Here is a 12,581-nt window from a genome sequence, read left to right as displayed (position 1 = left end):
TGAAATAAGCAAATTTTTTTCCCTTTATTCAACTGTATACAAACAAAGACAAGTCTAATTTCATCAATCTCACAGTTACCAATGTTACGCTGTTATACAGTTCTAACTGTATAACTGTATACAGATTCATTCATGATCATGCAAAGATTGATAGAAAAATACCACCATGAATTCTTAAAATTCATAAATTACTATAAAATATTATTGATATATATTTTTAAAGTATCAAGGTATCAGTGTTATAACAATGCAACAAATATTATAGTTATGAAATCACGCAAGCATTCTTCAAGAAAACAAATGTGGCAGATTTTTGCCACATATAGCATGCCGAAAGTTTTAATCTACTAAGGGTAAAGGAGTGTAACAACAAAGACTTTTCTGCTCTTGTTCTACTTATACTGGCTGCTAGAAAATTTTAATATATAAATTAATGAAGTGAAAAGCATGATAAACTTGGAGACATAGGGCTGACTTTGAATCCTGACTCTGCCACTTATTGCTCCTTGACCTCCTGCAAATATATAACCTTAATCATCTATAAATGAGGGGGTTGATCTAGATTACTCTTATGGTCTCTTCTAGCTCGAAATTAGTTCTTATTCTAAAGATTCGTGAACTTTTTCTTTAAGTTCATATTATACATTTGACAAAATTATTCTGAGGAGTCAAGAAGTTTTCCCCAGGCTGCCAAAGAGGTACAGGCCACCAAAAAACGTTAAGACTCCTTGCTCTAGATTTATGACCTAAGATCTTATATCAGACCTCTCAGAGAAACCTGAGTCTCCTATGTTTCTTCCTTCTCCTACCTTATCCAGTTACCAGGCCCTATCAATAGAAATGCAATGCATCACACTTTGCCCTCCAACCAAACTGTCCAGCTCTCTAACTCCTAAACATCCAACTGTCCTCCCACCTCAAAGCCGTTTCTCACACTGCTCCCTCCCCATGAGGGAGATGTCCATTCTTCTATTTTTCTCTCACTTATCCTGTTAATTCAGCTCACATCTGAAGTCCTATGTGATTTGCCTTCCTCAGATTCTCCTTCCCCCACAGCCATAACAACACCCCTTTCCCCTTTTCACCTCACATTGTACTGTTTCGAAACTCTCCAATACATTTATACTGTGCATACCTGTTTTAGATTGTAGAATTACTTAAAGATGTGTCACACCTTCATTAGTTTTGCATATGTCCCAGTACCACAATGTTCAGCAGAGTAGATGCTTAATAAAGTATTGCATTTTCATTCTTTAAAATCACTAAAAAACACAATTCAACAGCAAATGCTATTAACGCATCAAATCAAAAATAAAATAGTAGGCACTGACCCAATTAACAAGCATGTAAGTTACAGGCCACGGTGCGTAGTGCTGAGACACAAATGGACCCTGCTTTCAAGGAGCTTATGTTACAAAGATACTCGTGTCAAATGGGTAAGTGATTTCAGAAATTATTTCTGAGACCCAAAATCTTCTCCAGGTATTTTCACACTTAGTGCACAATAATAACTGCCTGATCTGAAGACTGAGAGAAGCTAAAGTTTTCATTTATGCTAAATATGCACACACCTGTGCAAGCAGGCACCCGCTAGTGCACGCACACATATCCTGAAGAATTGGAAATTCCCTTGTTAACCATCAAAGACAAGGAATAAAAAAAAAAAAAAAATAGACAAGTATGCAAAAAGGCTGGTATGTGTGCTAAAGATAAGCATCATATAAGAGTTTTTTTTTAAGTATTCTATTTTCTTAGTCAACCTAAGTTGCAAACTTCAAATTTTTCAGGAAATCTTGTTGGAATTTGAAATACTTCTGTAGCTTTGCACTCATAACAATTAAATTGACTAAATCATGAAGAGCCACAAGCACAGTAAAAAATAATAAGCAGAATGATTTCAGAAAAACCTGGAAAGACTTACATGAACTGATGCATAGTGAAGAGAACCAGGAACATTATACATAGTAACAGTAATATAGTTTGATGAAGAACTGTGACTTAGTTTTTCTCAACAATATACAATGATATGATAATCTCAAAGGCCTAATGATGAAACATATTATCCACCTCCAGAGAAAGAATAGTGCTTGGAATACAGACTGAAACATGCTATTTTTCACTTTGTTTCTTTCATTTGTTTACTTTCAAATCTTTTTGTACAAAATGACTAACATGTTTTACATAATTGCACATATAAAACCTATATCTGACTGTTTACTGTCTCAGAGAGAAGGTAGAGAAGGTACAGAAGGAATTTAGAACTCAAAACTAAATAAAAATTCTAAAAATTGGAAAAAAAAAGAAAACCACAAACATTTGAACTCTGAAATATAACAGGAAATCTTAAAGTTTTTGAACTTTCCAATCTAATTCAAGGACTAGGTCTTTGTTTAAGCAACTACTACATACACAGCGTAATGCTAAGTAGTGATGACATAAACACCAAACAAAAAAGTCTCTGCCTTGGAGGAGCTGTCATAAGAAAATGATACATAAACTAATAAAACCTGGACAAAATTAGGAGAATAGATTCCAGAAATAGGAGAGATAGCATATAAAGACTATATATATATATATATATATATATATATATATATATATATATATAATAAAGAACAATGCTTCCCTTAACAGAAAGAAGGAATTTCAGAGTAGAGGTGGGTTTAGGAAAAAATATCATTTGGTACACTCTGAGTCTGAGATGCCTATAGGACATCTAGTTGAGGTCCAAAAAGATGAGTCAAAACTACATAACTCATGTGGGAGTTTAAGGCATTATCTCACCTATACAAAGATAACTAAACTGAAGAGAGCTAATAATATCCCCAAGAAAGAAGTATTAGAAAAAGAAAGGAAGAGGGCTCAGAGCAGAGCCTTGAAGGACCACCAACAAAAAAGACAGTGCATAATTTCATGAAAAACTAGAGAATGAAGAGAAAGTACACAGGGGAAGGGGGCAAGTTACACTGTCAATGAGACAGAGGATTTTTAAAAGTTTGAGAAGAGAGAAAAGTCCATCAAATTTTGCAATCAAAAGATCTGATAACCTTGGAAAGAATAAACTCATTAATAAATTCCAAAAAGTGAACTCAGAAACCAGATTGCAAAGTGTTAAAGAGTAGGAAGAGAGGGAAATGGAAGCAATTGAGTGCAACCAGCTTTTCCTCAGAATTCTGCTATAAAAGACAAGAAATATAGGATAATATCTCATGGGAATGGTAGGATCACATGAAGTTTTGGTTTTTTTAGGCTGAGAAGACCCAAGCATGTTTGAAGGAAGAAGGTTGGGAACCAGCAGGCAGGGAGAGAATGATGATTAAAGAAAGGAGGATTATAGAAGCAATGAGATGAGAGAGGACAGGATGGAGGATACAAGCAGAAGGATTATCCTTGGCAAGTACTGGGGAATGATGTCAAGAATTTCTGAAGTGTAAAATAAAAGGCAAGTATGACAGACAGCCTCTATTTTCTCAATATGTAGGAAGGAAGGCTTTCTGTTGAAAGGAGACTGAAGGAGAAAATGGTGGCCTAAAAGAATTAAGAAAGGAGGCTTGAAATAGTTACTTTGTGGAGTACTATATAAAGTCATTTAGGAAAGAATAAAAGGATTGTCAAATAAAGCAGTGAGGGCCAAGCTGAGATCAAATAACAGAAATTTGTAGTGTACACAGTCAACATGGTTGTAAGACTTCCTCCAGTGCCATTCAGCGAACTATGAGTAGAAGTAGGGAAAAAACATAGTGGGTGTAACTCAGGATTGGGATTTGGCAAGGCATGAATGAGGTCAGGGCAAGGGGGCAAAGGATTTTGGAAGAAATAAAAAATTAAACTGGTTAACTAATCCTAACTATAGGATTCAGATTAGAGAAGACGGAGGCCTGAGCAGTAAAAGATGGAATGACAGGAGGTTGTGGTAAAAGATGAAGAACAAGTTTAGAAGGGGTGAAACACAGGGAGAGATGAATGGAAGGTGAGCTGAAAATACTTAAGAGTATTTAAGAGCTTTCAAGTATCAATTGAAAAATTTATTGTCTTACAAAGATTTCCTGACCTCTGACAGCTAATAAAGCTTAGAGATTGCTATCTAAACACAAAGGGGAAGAAGATGAAAAGAACCTTTTAAAATTCAGTGTCATTAAACTGAAAATAATTTAAAATTAAGATCATCTATGCCACAAGATCAATTTTCAAATCTAAATACTTCCCATTAACATATTGCAAAGTCACATTAACTTTGATGATGTAATCAATTATTTTATATAGCTAGTGTTGCAATCACTATTCAATTTGCAATTCTACTTGCATATGCACAAGTAAATTTATTGTGGTATAATAGTTTCATTTCCAAATTATAATTTATTGTAAGGTTTTTTTTTTTTTAATTTTCAATTCCAACAATGTCCTATTGTTTAACATAACAGTTTTCTAGCTAGTTTTCTAGTTTCTCAAGCACTGAAGACTAACATACACCTGCCAGTATTTTAAGAATTTAATAAAGTTTTACATTTCTTGTAAGTAAACTGCAAAAGCCTTCCCTTAAATTATATCACTAGGAGAAAGGAAAGAAACTTTAGATGCAGATTTAGGGTCACCAGAAACAATATACATATATAATGAACAAATTTCTCTAGGATATCCAATTCCATCTTTAACATGGAATCTCTACCTGGATTATTAATTATTTAAAACTGGCAATGTTATACATTTGAAGTCATATAGTCTTCCAAGCCTATAAGATTATTTCTGTATTATTAAACAGATGATAAACCAATTATGTAGAAATGTAAACCAATATCATTTTCAAGCTCTGAAAAGATTGTTTTACAGGGTTTTACAAAGTCCCTGCAACAGGCATTTCAGACTCCACCATTCTACAAAATTAAACTTTTCTGTATTTTATTTCATACATTCCCAAGAAAAACATTTAAGAAAAGAAAAGAACACAAAATAACTTGTAATTGTTTTCATCAACTCATTTTTTTAAAAAATTTTCTTTTCCCCAGTTTTCTTCAAGTCCTTTCCCAACTAAAATGACATCTTCTATACAAAGCCTTTGCCAAATTTTCTTAAGTCCCTTTCTTCTGTTTACAATTTCCAATTTATCCTGCACATATAGTCTGTACATAGTTGTTTGCATGATATCTCCCCATTAAACTGTAAGCTCCTTGAGAGTAGAAACTGTCTTTCCATTATTAGAACTTAGCACAGTGCCAGGCACGATGAAGGTGCTTAATAAATATTATGACTGACACCATGACTGCGTTTCATAAGGATTTGTGCTAAGAAGTCCTTCAGGATGGTCTTCCCTGCAGAAAAGAATAGCAGTAAAGGAGAAAAGTCCACATCAGTATAATTACTCATAAAGTAATTCCACTTTTTCTTTGTAACTTTTTTTTACTCTCCAGTGACATCACTTTTCTAAGGGTAGCATAATTTTTCACACCAATTCCACTTATCATAAAAGGGAAAAAGGCATGGTGAAGTAAACTTCAGTATTTTTCCTCTAAATATGTGGAAAGCGATCTGACTTCTTAAAAATCAAATTTCCTTGTAGTAATCTTAACTTAAGGTAAACAAGAGAGAGAAACTTAGTAAAATGTTTAATTTATCACTAAAAAAATTTCTAAGCAACACATAAAATAGTAATCATAAAAAGGAAAAATGAGGGAGGGGAGGAGAGGCAGGGACAGAGAAAATCAGCTTAAACCAAACAACTAATTAAAAAATGACTACAATAGCAACAAGTCATAAAGTTCAGAACTTGTCAAATGACAGGTTGTAGACTAGCCCTATGTTTTAATTAAATATCCCTGTTTCATGTGTTTAATTAAGCTGCTTTTACCTACAACATAAAACCTTTAAAAACTATACTCAAAATAATAAACCATTCCTAAATACCACATCTTAAGTAAATCCTTTCCATGCTTAGGTGAGAAGTGGAAGAGAGTAAGCAAGAGACAAAGAAAAGATGGAAGTAGAATGCAAGGAATATAAAACCAGAGATAGAGATGCTAATGCTATTTCAACTAGACTGATCATTTAACAGGTGTCATTGGCCTATTCTTATTCTTTCAGCTACCACAACTGCTCACTGACTTTGTCTTCATAAATAAATGAACTCTGATCTCCAGAAATTTGAGCTTTTAGGCCAAAACATATTTCTCTCTTTTGTTTTTTCTCATTAACCTAACTGGTTTCTTTTTGGGATCTTTCACAATATTTATATGTGAAATGACAGTGTGTTTCATAAAAATGGTTTGGAACCAATCAAAAAAAATATATATATATATACTATTATGTTAGGGGTCCTCAAACTTTTTAAATAGGGGGCCAGTTCACTGTCCCTCAGACTGTTGGAGGACCGGACTATAGTAAAAACAAAACTTTGTTTTGTGGGTCTTTAAATAAAGAAACTTCATAGCCCTGGGTGAGGGGGATAATTGTCCTCAGCTGCCGCATACGTAGTTTGAGGACCCCTGTGTTTTAGATTTTTAACAATTTGCCCTTTGGTTCACATAAATAAAAACACTTTATGCCACCAAATAAATGGTTTGGATCCAAATAACAACACATTTAAAGTCCAACAATTTGGTCCTACCTAGGCCAGAAAAAAAAGAATAAAAGTTTTTAGAAAATTTGACTTGGCACCAGAAAAAAAAAATTTTTTAAGGTAAATATCTTCTCAATGACCTATAGGGACATGTCAGAGGAAAAAAAAAAAAAACTGACACAGCTATGTCCCAATCTCACGTCAAACAAATACAAATATCCATGGCAAACCAGACTTAAAACCAGAAAAATTCAACTGGGTCAATACTCTGCCAATTCCTTTTTTTTTCCCCTGCTGAAGCAATTGGGGTTAAGTGACTTGCCCAAGGTCACACAGCTAGGAAGTGTTAAGTGTCTGAGTCCACATTTGAACTCAGATCTTCCTGACTTCAGGGCTGGTGCTCTATCCACTTCCCCAGTTAGTTTCCCCTACACTGCCAATTCTTAACACCATTAGAGCAATGTTTTCATAATCCCAACTGTTTAGTAATTTAATCATAGCAAACTAGAATGACCAATTATTACTACCTTGGCTCAGTTTCCAAGACACATAGAGACAGCTTAAATAACTGAAGAAAGTAGCCTGACCTGCTTAAAAAACAACAAAACAATATCTAATTTAACCACAATGTATGAAATACAGATTTTATCCACCACACAAATGAAACATAAAAAACGTTATGCAATGACATTTTTTCCCCAACAGCACATTTAATTTAATTTTAATTAAATCAACCAAAATAAATGGACTCTGCTCTCATAATATATGGATTCTACGAATATCCCCCCTCCCCAATTTCCTCCACTGATACAAATGTCATCAATCCCTCAAAAGTTCAACTCCAAAATTGTACCATCACTTATTTGACATTAACTGCTTAAGGTATTACCTAAGAGGTGGTCTTTTTTTTTCTTTCAGCAACTGGATCCCAACACATAAAGAGCTTTATAGAAAATTCCTGTTGATCTAAATTTCCCTTATAAAAAAGTGGTTGACCATAGTAAAGATCTTAATAGTTTAACACAATTCACATTATTTAAAAGGTGAACAACAATACCATATCATGCTTCTGGAGGATACTGCCTTTAAAAAGAGAGACACAGACAGGCTGCCTCATTCTGGACAAGCTGAAGTTCTATTCTGTCTTCAAGAGTGCCTTCCATGTAGAGCATATCACAATGGAGGTCACAAAGGCTTAGAAGGCCCATTTACAAGGTTCAATTCAGAGAAAAAGGTTGTACTTTAGCACACTATTAGTGCCAAAAGAAAAAGGCAAATTCTAAGCTATAGTAAGACAAGACACCTGGAAATTAGGAAAGCTGCAACCCTCGAATTTTACAACATCCTAATTTATTTTGGCAACATTATAATAATGATTTAATAAGTTATTCTATGTTCTCTAAGTAACTGTAAAACAAGAGTAACAAATTCAAATATACCCATTTACAAACTCCTTTGACCACTAAAGGTTCTGACATACATTATGTCATTACATCTTTTCATTTTCTAACTCAAATCTGAAGATTCTTCAAAATGCTACAACTTTATGCTTCTGAACGAACTTTGTGGAAATTCTGTTCTAAATACAGATTTGACAAATTATTTTTGTACAGTGAAAAGACTAACAATTTCTATGTTATTAAAAGAGACAACCAAAAGAAAAGTATAATGTAAAAAATACACACCCACATACAAAACACTCACAGGCCAATACAAGGGGGGAGAGGGGGAGAAGAAGGGGATATTTACATAGGTATGACATTTACCCATGAGTTAATTTAAGGAACATTAATGAATCCAAATTTCTGAAATCCATGAGGGGGGAGGGGTTTCCTTCCTGCATTCTTCCCACACCTGTCTAAACCCATATTGTCTTATCATTGAGTATTCATGCTTCAGATATTTAAAAGAAAAACAAACTAATCAGAGCACCAGTATGCTGGTCAAAGTTAGCTTGAAAGCCGTTTCCTAAAATTTCTACAAAAAACAGATTAAAAACAAGAATCCATGGCCATTATACTCATTTAATTACAATCATTATATTTATAGTTTTCCACACACGGTAATATGGGAAAAGAAGACTTAAAAGAGTTTCTAAGCATATTAACAAAAGATTAAAATTCCAATCCAAAAGCTAATGACAAGATTTATTTTCAAGTCACAATGACTAGTGAAAAAAGTTCACAAAAATAAAATAAGGCTAATTCCCTATCTGCTTGCCTGACATATCTAGTTATCATTTGAGCCTATGTATGAATTCAAACTATTTAATAAGTAAATAGGGTTGTAATCCATCACACTTTACTCAGTTCTTTTACTTTCATGCAAATCTTACCTTATTCTAATTTACTTTCCTTCTATTTGGTTGAAATGTAAAAAAATTTCAATTATGCAGTTCTATCCCTAAACTGAAGTTAATAACATGTGAGACTACTCCCTGAATCTCAAATAGTTTAATTTTAGTTGCTTAGCACACTTAATATTCTGATACTAACAAGCTACCAATTTACCTTTTCACCTCAACATTAAAACAAATTTCAAAATTCAAAAAAGTTTTAAAGTTAAATTGGAGAATGTAAAAAAAAAAACAACATCCTAATCTTATCTTCATATATAATGGACCACACAGTTCATAAAGGTAAAAAATAACTTGTTGATGTAATGGTTTCTTGAAACTTTATTTGGTTTTCTTTTAGCACTCAAAAAAGGGTATATAAGTGGAACCACAATAAATAATTAAGGGAATTTTGTTTACTTTAAATACTAAGTATAATACTCGAGCTCAATTGTGACCTATCAAGACCTTATCATTGCTCATTGTATAAAATTAGCACTGTATTTGCAACCATAAGCAGAATCTGGTCTTACCGAGTATATGGTGGATGAGAGAATCCCAAATTCTTAAAAGTCAAATCTCAGAGCTATTATGAAAGAAGCTCTAAAAAATGATCACAAAAGTAACTATGGAGCATGTTCAAAGTTTTAACCAAACAAGAAACTTCCTTCTTTGGGAAAAGTCTTCTTTAATATTATGAACTTCAGAATTGAACTTATTTCTTTTTCACTTTTAGCACTCAAAAAAAAAAAACCGTATGAGACAATAATAATTAATTCGTGGAATTTTGTTTACTTTAAATATTAAGTATAATACTTGAGTTGAATTATAACCTATCAAGACCTTATCATTGCTTACTGTATAAAATTGAGGGGAGGAAAAAGTTTCGCCTAAGTACCTCCACTTAAGGAAAGTACCGTCAGCATAAATAGACCTAAAAAAAAAAAAAAAAAAAAAAAAAAAAAAAAAAAGGAAGGAAAGAAAGAAAAAAAGAATTTAAGAAGTTCAAAATTACGATCTGAATATATAAAAGCCTCGGCTAGTTTTTTGTTGTTGTTGTAGTTGGGGGTTTTTTTAAGTTCCCCAAATGCCCCACGTACAAGAAAACAGTTTCCAACAGAAGAGAATAAGCAGCTTTCTCCATAAGCCTGAAGCGGCGCCTGAACAAAACCATGACAGGTGGCCAGAGGCGATTGCTAGCAGACCCACCACGCGTTCGTGAAGCCCCGGTTCCAGGACTCGGAAAGCCAGGACTTCACCAGCAGGTCCTAAGGCGTTTAAAGGCTGACACCCAGCCCTCCCCCCTCCCCCCGGGCGCGGAGCCCCCCTCCGCGCCGAGATCCCCGTACCATTTTAAAGCGTACGCCTCCCTCGCGACAAGAATAGACACATATTTTACACCTTTGCGAAAGTTTCTCAGCCCTGCCCGAAGGGGAAGCGGCGGCGGCGGCTCCAGCCAGGGGAGAAGTCCCGACGACAGCGGCGGCAGCACAGCCGCCGCCGCCACGCCTCCCCCGCCCGGCAATTGGAAGCGGAGCGGCGGGATCACATTTCTCTTTCACAACAATCACACACACGCAGCTCCCGCGAGTCTGACACACTCCATGCCCGCCCGGGGAGAAGCCCGACGCCAGCGAGGGGAGGGGGCGGGGAGGGGGCCCAGGTAGTGACAGGGGAAGGAGGGGAGGAGCTCTGTGAGGAGGTTCTAGAGCAATGACCAGGGAGAGGCGGGGGTCTAGGTAATGACAAAGGGAAGAAGGTGGGGCTCCGGGATAATGACAAGGGTAGGAAGATGCTACCAAGGCTTTTGTGGGGAGGGGGATTTAGGAGGATGAGAAAGGGGGAGAAGATGCCAGGAAGGGCTTTTATGGGAAGAGGGATCAGGAGGAGGGTTTCTTATAAGGATTTTTGGGGGGAGAAAGGGAGTATTATGAGGATTCTAAGGGTAAAGACAAGAATAAGAAGGTGACAGACAGGGAGGGGTTATGGAGGTTCTAGGTTTATGACAAGGGTAAGAAGATGCCATGGAGGTTAAGGTTAAGAAGGCTCCAGCATGAGAAGGTACCAGAGAAGCCTTTTTGGGGTAAGAATTATGGAGGTTCTAGGGCAGTGACAAGGATAATGACAAGGAGGGGGTTGAGGGAGGTTATGCGTTATGGGCGCTAAGGACGGCTTTTATTGAGGGGGGAGGCGATAACAAGGGGGAGAAAGCAGGAGGTTATGGGACCAGGGGTAATGGCAAGGATAAGAAGGTGCCAGAGAAGGCTGGGGGGAGGGGGGGTAATAACAAGAGGAAGATTATGGGCGTCAGAGAGTCATGACAAGGGTAGGAAGGGGGCAGATGAGTAATGGGGGTTCTACGGCAATGACATGGGTATAGGAATTCTTTTTGTGGAAAACTTAGTGTGATGGCAAGGAAAAGAAAGCGGGCTTTGGGTCCTGACAAGGGGGGGCGGATGCAGGGCCAGCGTTCTAATGGGGGAAGGGGATCTGGAGTGAGGAATGACCGGGGGAGGGTCGAGTTGTCTCGGACCAAACCAAACTTTGGGCGGCCGCCGTCCGCGCCCACGTTTCCTCAGAACAGGCGGCCAGCCGCCGGACGGGGGCCTGCCGAGATCCGCCCGGGGGAGCCGGGAAGAGGCGAGGCGAGGCGGGCGGAGGAGGGGACGCTCCAGAGCCGCGGGGGGCGGGGGAGGGGAAGGTCAAGTTCGGCCGGGGTGGGCTGCCGCCCGGAAGCGCGAGCCTCGGGGGTTCTTACCTTCCTAGAGGCCGGCGCGCTCCCCTCGGCTGACGGCCGCGGCGGCGGCCCGGGGCATGTCCGTCGCGGGGACGACCGCGGAGGCAGGCGCTTCAGCAGGCGGCACCACCCAGCCCGGGCTCAGCCCCTCTCGGCGGCCGCTGCCATCTTGGGCCGGCGGCTGAGACCACACGGCGGAACGACGACGCCCCGCTCCCGTTGCTATCGCTGTGGCTGCGGCTAACGCTGCTGTTGCCGTGGCTGAGCTCCGCGGCCGCCCGCCTCATCTTCCTGCCCGGGGGCGCGGCGGGGCGCGGGCTCGCGGGGCCTACGGGCGGCGCGGGCTCCCGCGGCCACGGCGGTTGGGGCCCATGCGCGGCGCCCGGGCGCGCGCGAGAACGAGAACGAGGCGGCGGCGGAAGCGGGAGCCCGCGCGGCCCTTCGGCGCCCTGCGCAGCGGGCCGATGCTGCCGCTGCCGTCCAGCCCGCCGCTCTCCCAGCTACCGCCGCCGTCCGCCGGCGCCCCGGCTCCACCTTCCCCTTCCCCTCCTCCTCTTCCGTCCAGCCCGGCCCGGCGGCCTTCTCCCCACTCCTGCCCACGTCGCCTCAGCAGCGCCGCCGCGCGCCGGAACCCCGGGCTTCCCCGCGTCAGAACCTGCCAGCCTCCCCCTCGGCGCGCGTGCGCGGGCGTGCCCGAGCTCGCGCCAGCCCGGCCCCCTACCCTCCGCCGGAGCGCGAGCCAGCCCCGCCCCGCTCCCGGTCTCTCCCCCACCCGGGCCTGGGCCCGAGCGCGAACTGGCGCGGGAACGGTCCCTCCTCCGCCCCCATCGCTTCTCCCCCACCCTCCCTTCCGCGCCAGCCAGCCGGCCCCTGCGCTCCCCGCTCCCCAGCGCGGGCGCGAGCTCGAGCCGCGCCCTATCCCAGGCACGACTCCGCCGCCCGCCGGCCTCCCCCTCCGC

The 12,581-nt window shown here is 40.0% G+C and overlaps 1 protein-coding gene across 9 annotated transcripts in view; it reads right to left on the bottom strand.

Annotated features, from left to right (window-relative positions):
* The window catches only part of HIPK3 (homeodomain interacting protein kinase 3), a 93,950-nt gene extending 82,227 nt beyond the window's left edge, over positions 1-11,723 (bottom strand). For 7 of the 9 annotated variants that reach the window (XM_031942346.1, XM_031942351.1, XM_031942350.1 and 4 more), the window contains exon 1: positions 11,644-11,723. The gene's annotated coding sequence lies outside the window, so the exon portion shown is untranslated. Of the gene's footprint in view, positions 1-7,607; positions 7,906-10,234; positions 10,533-11,643 lie in introns of those variants that run through there. The other 2 variants (XM_031942347.1, XM_031942349.1) reach the window with 2 other exon arrangements.
* Between the last annotated feature and the right edge of the window lie 858 nt (positions 11,724-12,581).

The sequence above is a fragment of the Sarcophilus harrisii genome, chromosome 6 (assembly GCF_902635505.1).
Source record: "Sarcophilus harrisii chromosome 6, mSarHar1.11, whole genome shotgun sequence".
In the NCBI taxonomy this organism is placed as follows: domain Eukaryota; kingdom Metazoa; phylum Chordata; class Mammalia; order Dasyuromorphia; family Dasyuridae; genus Sarcophilus; species Sarcophilus harrisii.
The sequence above is the reverse complement of the archived record's forward strand: the minus strand, read 5'-3'. Positions and strand labels throughout refer to the sequence as shown.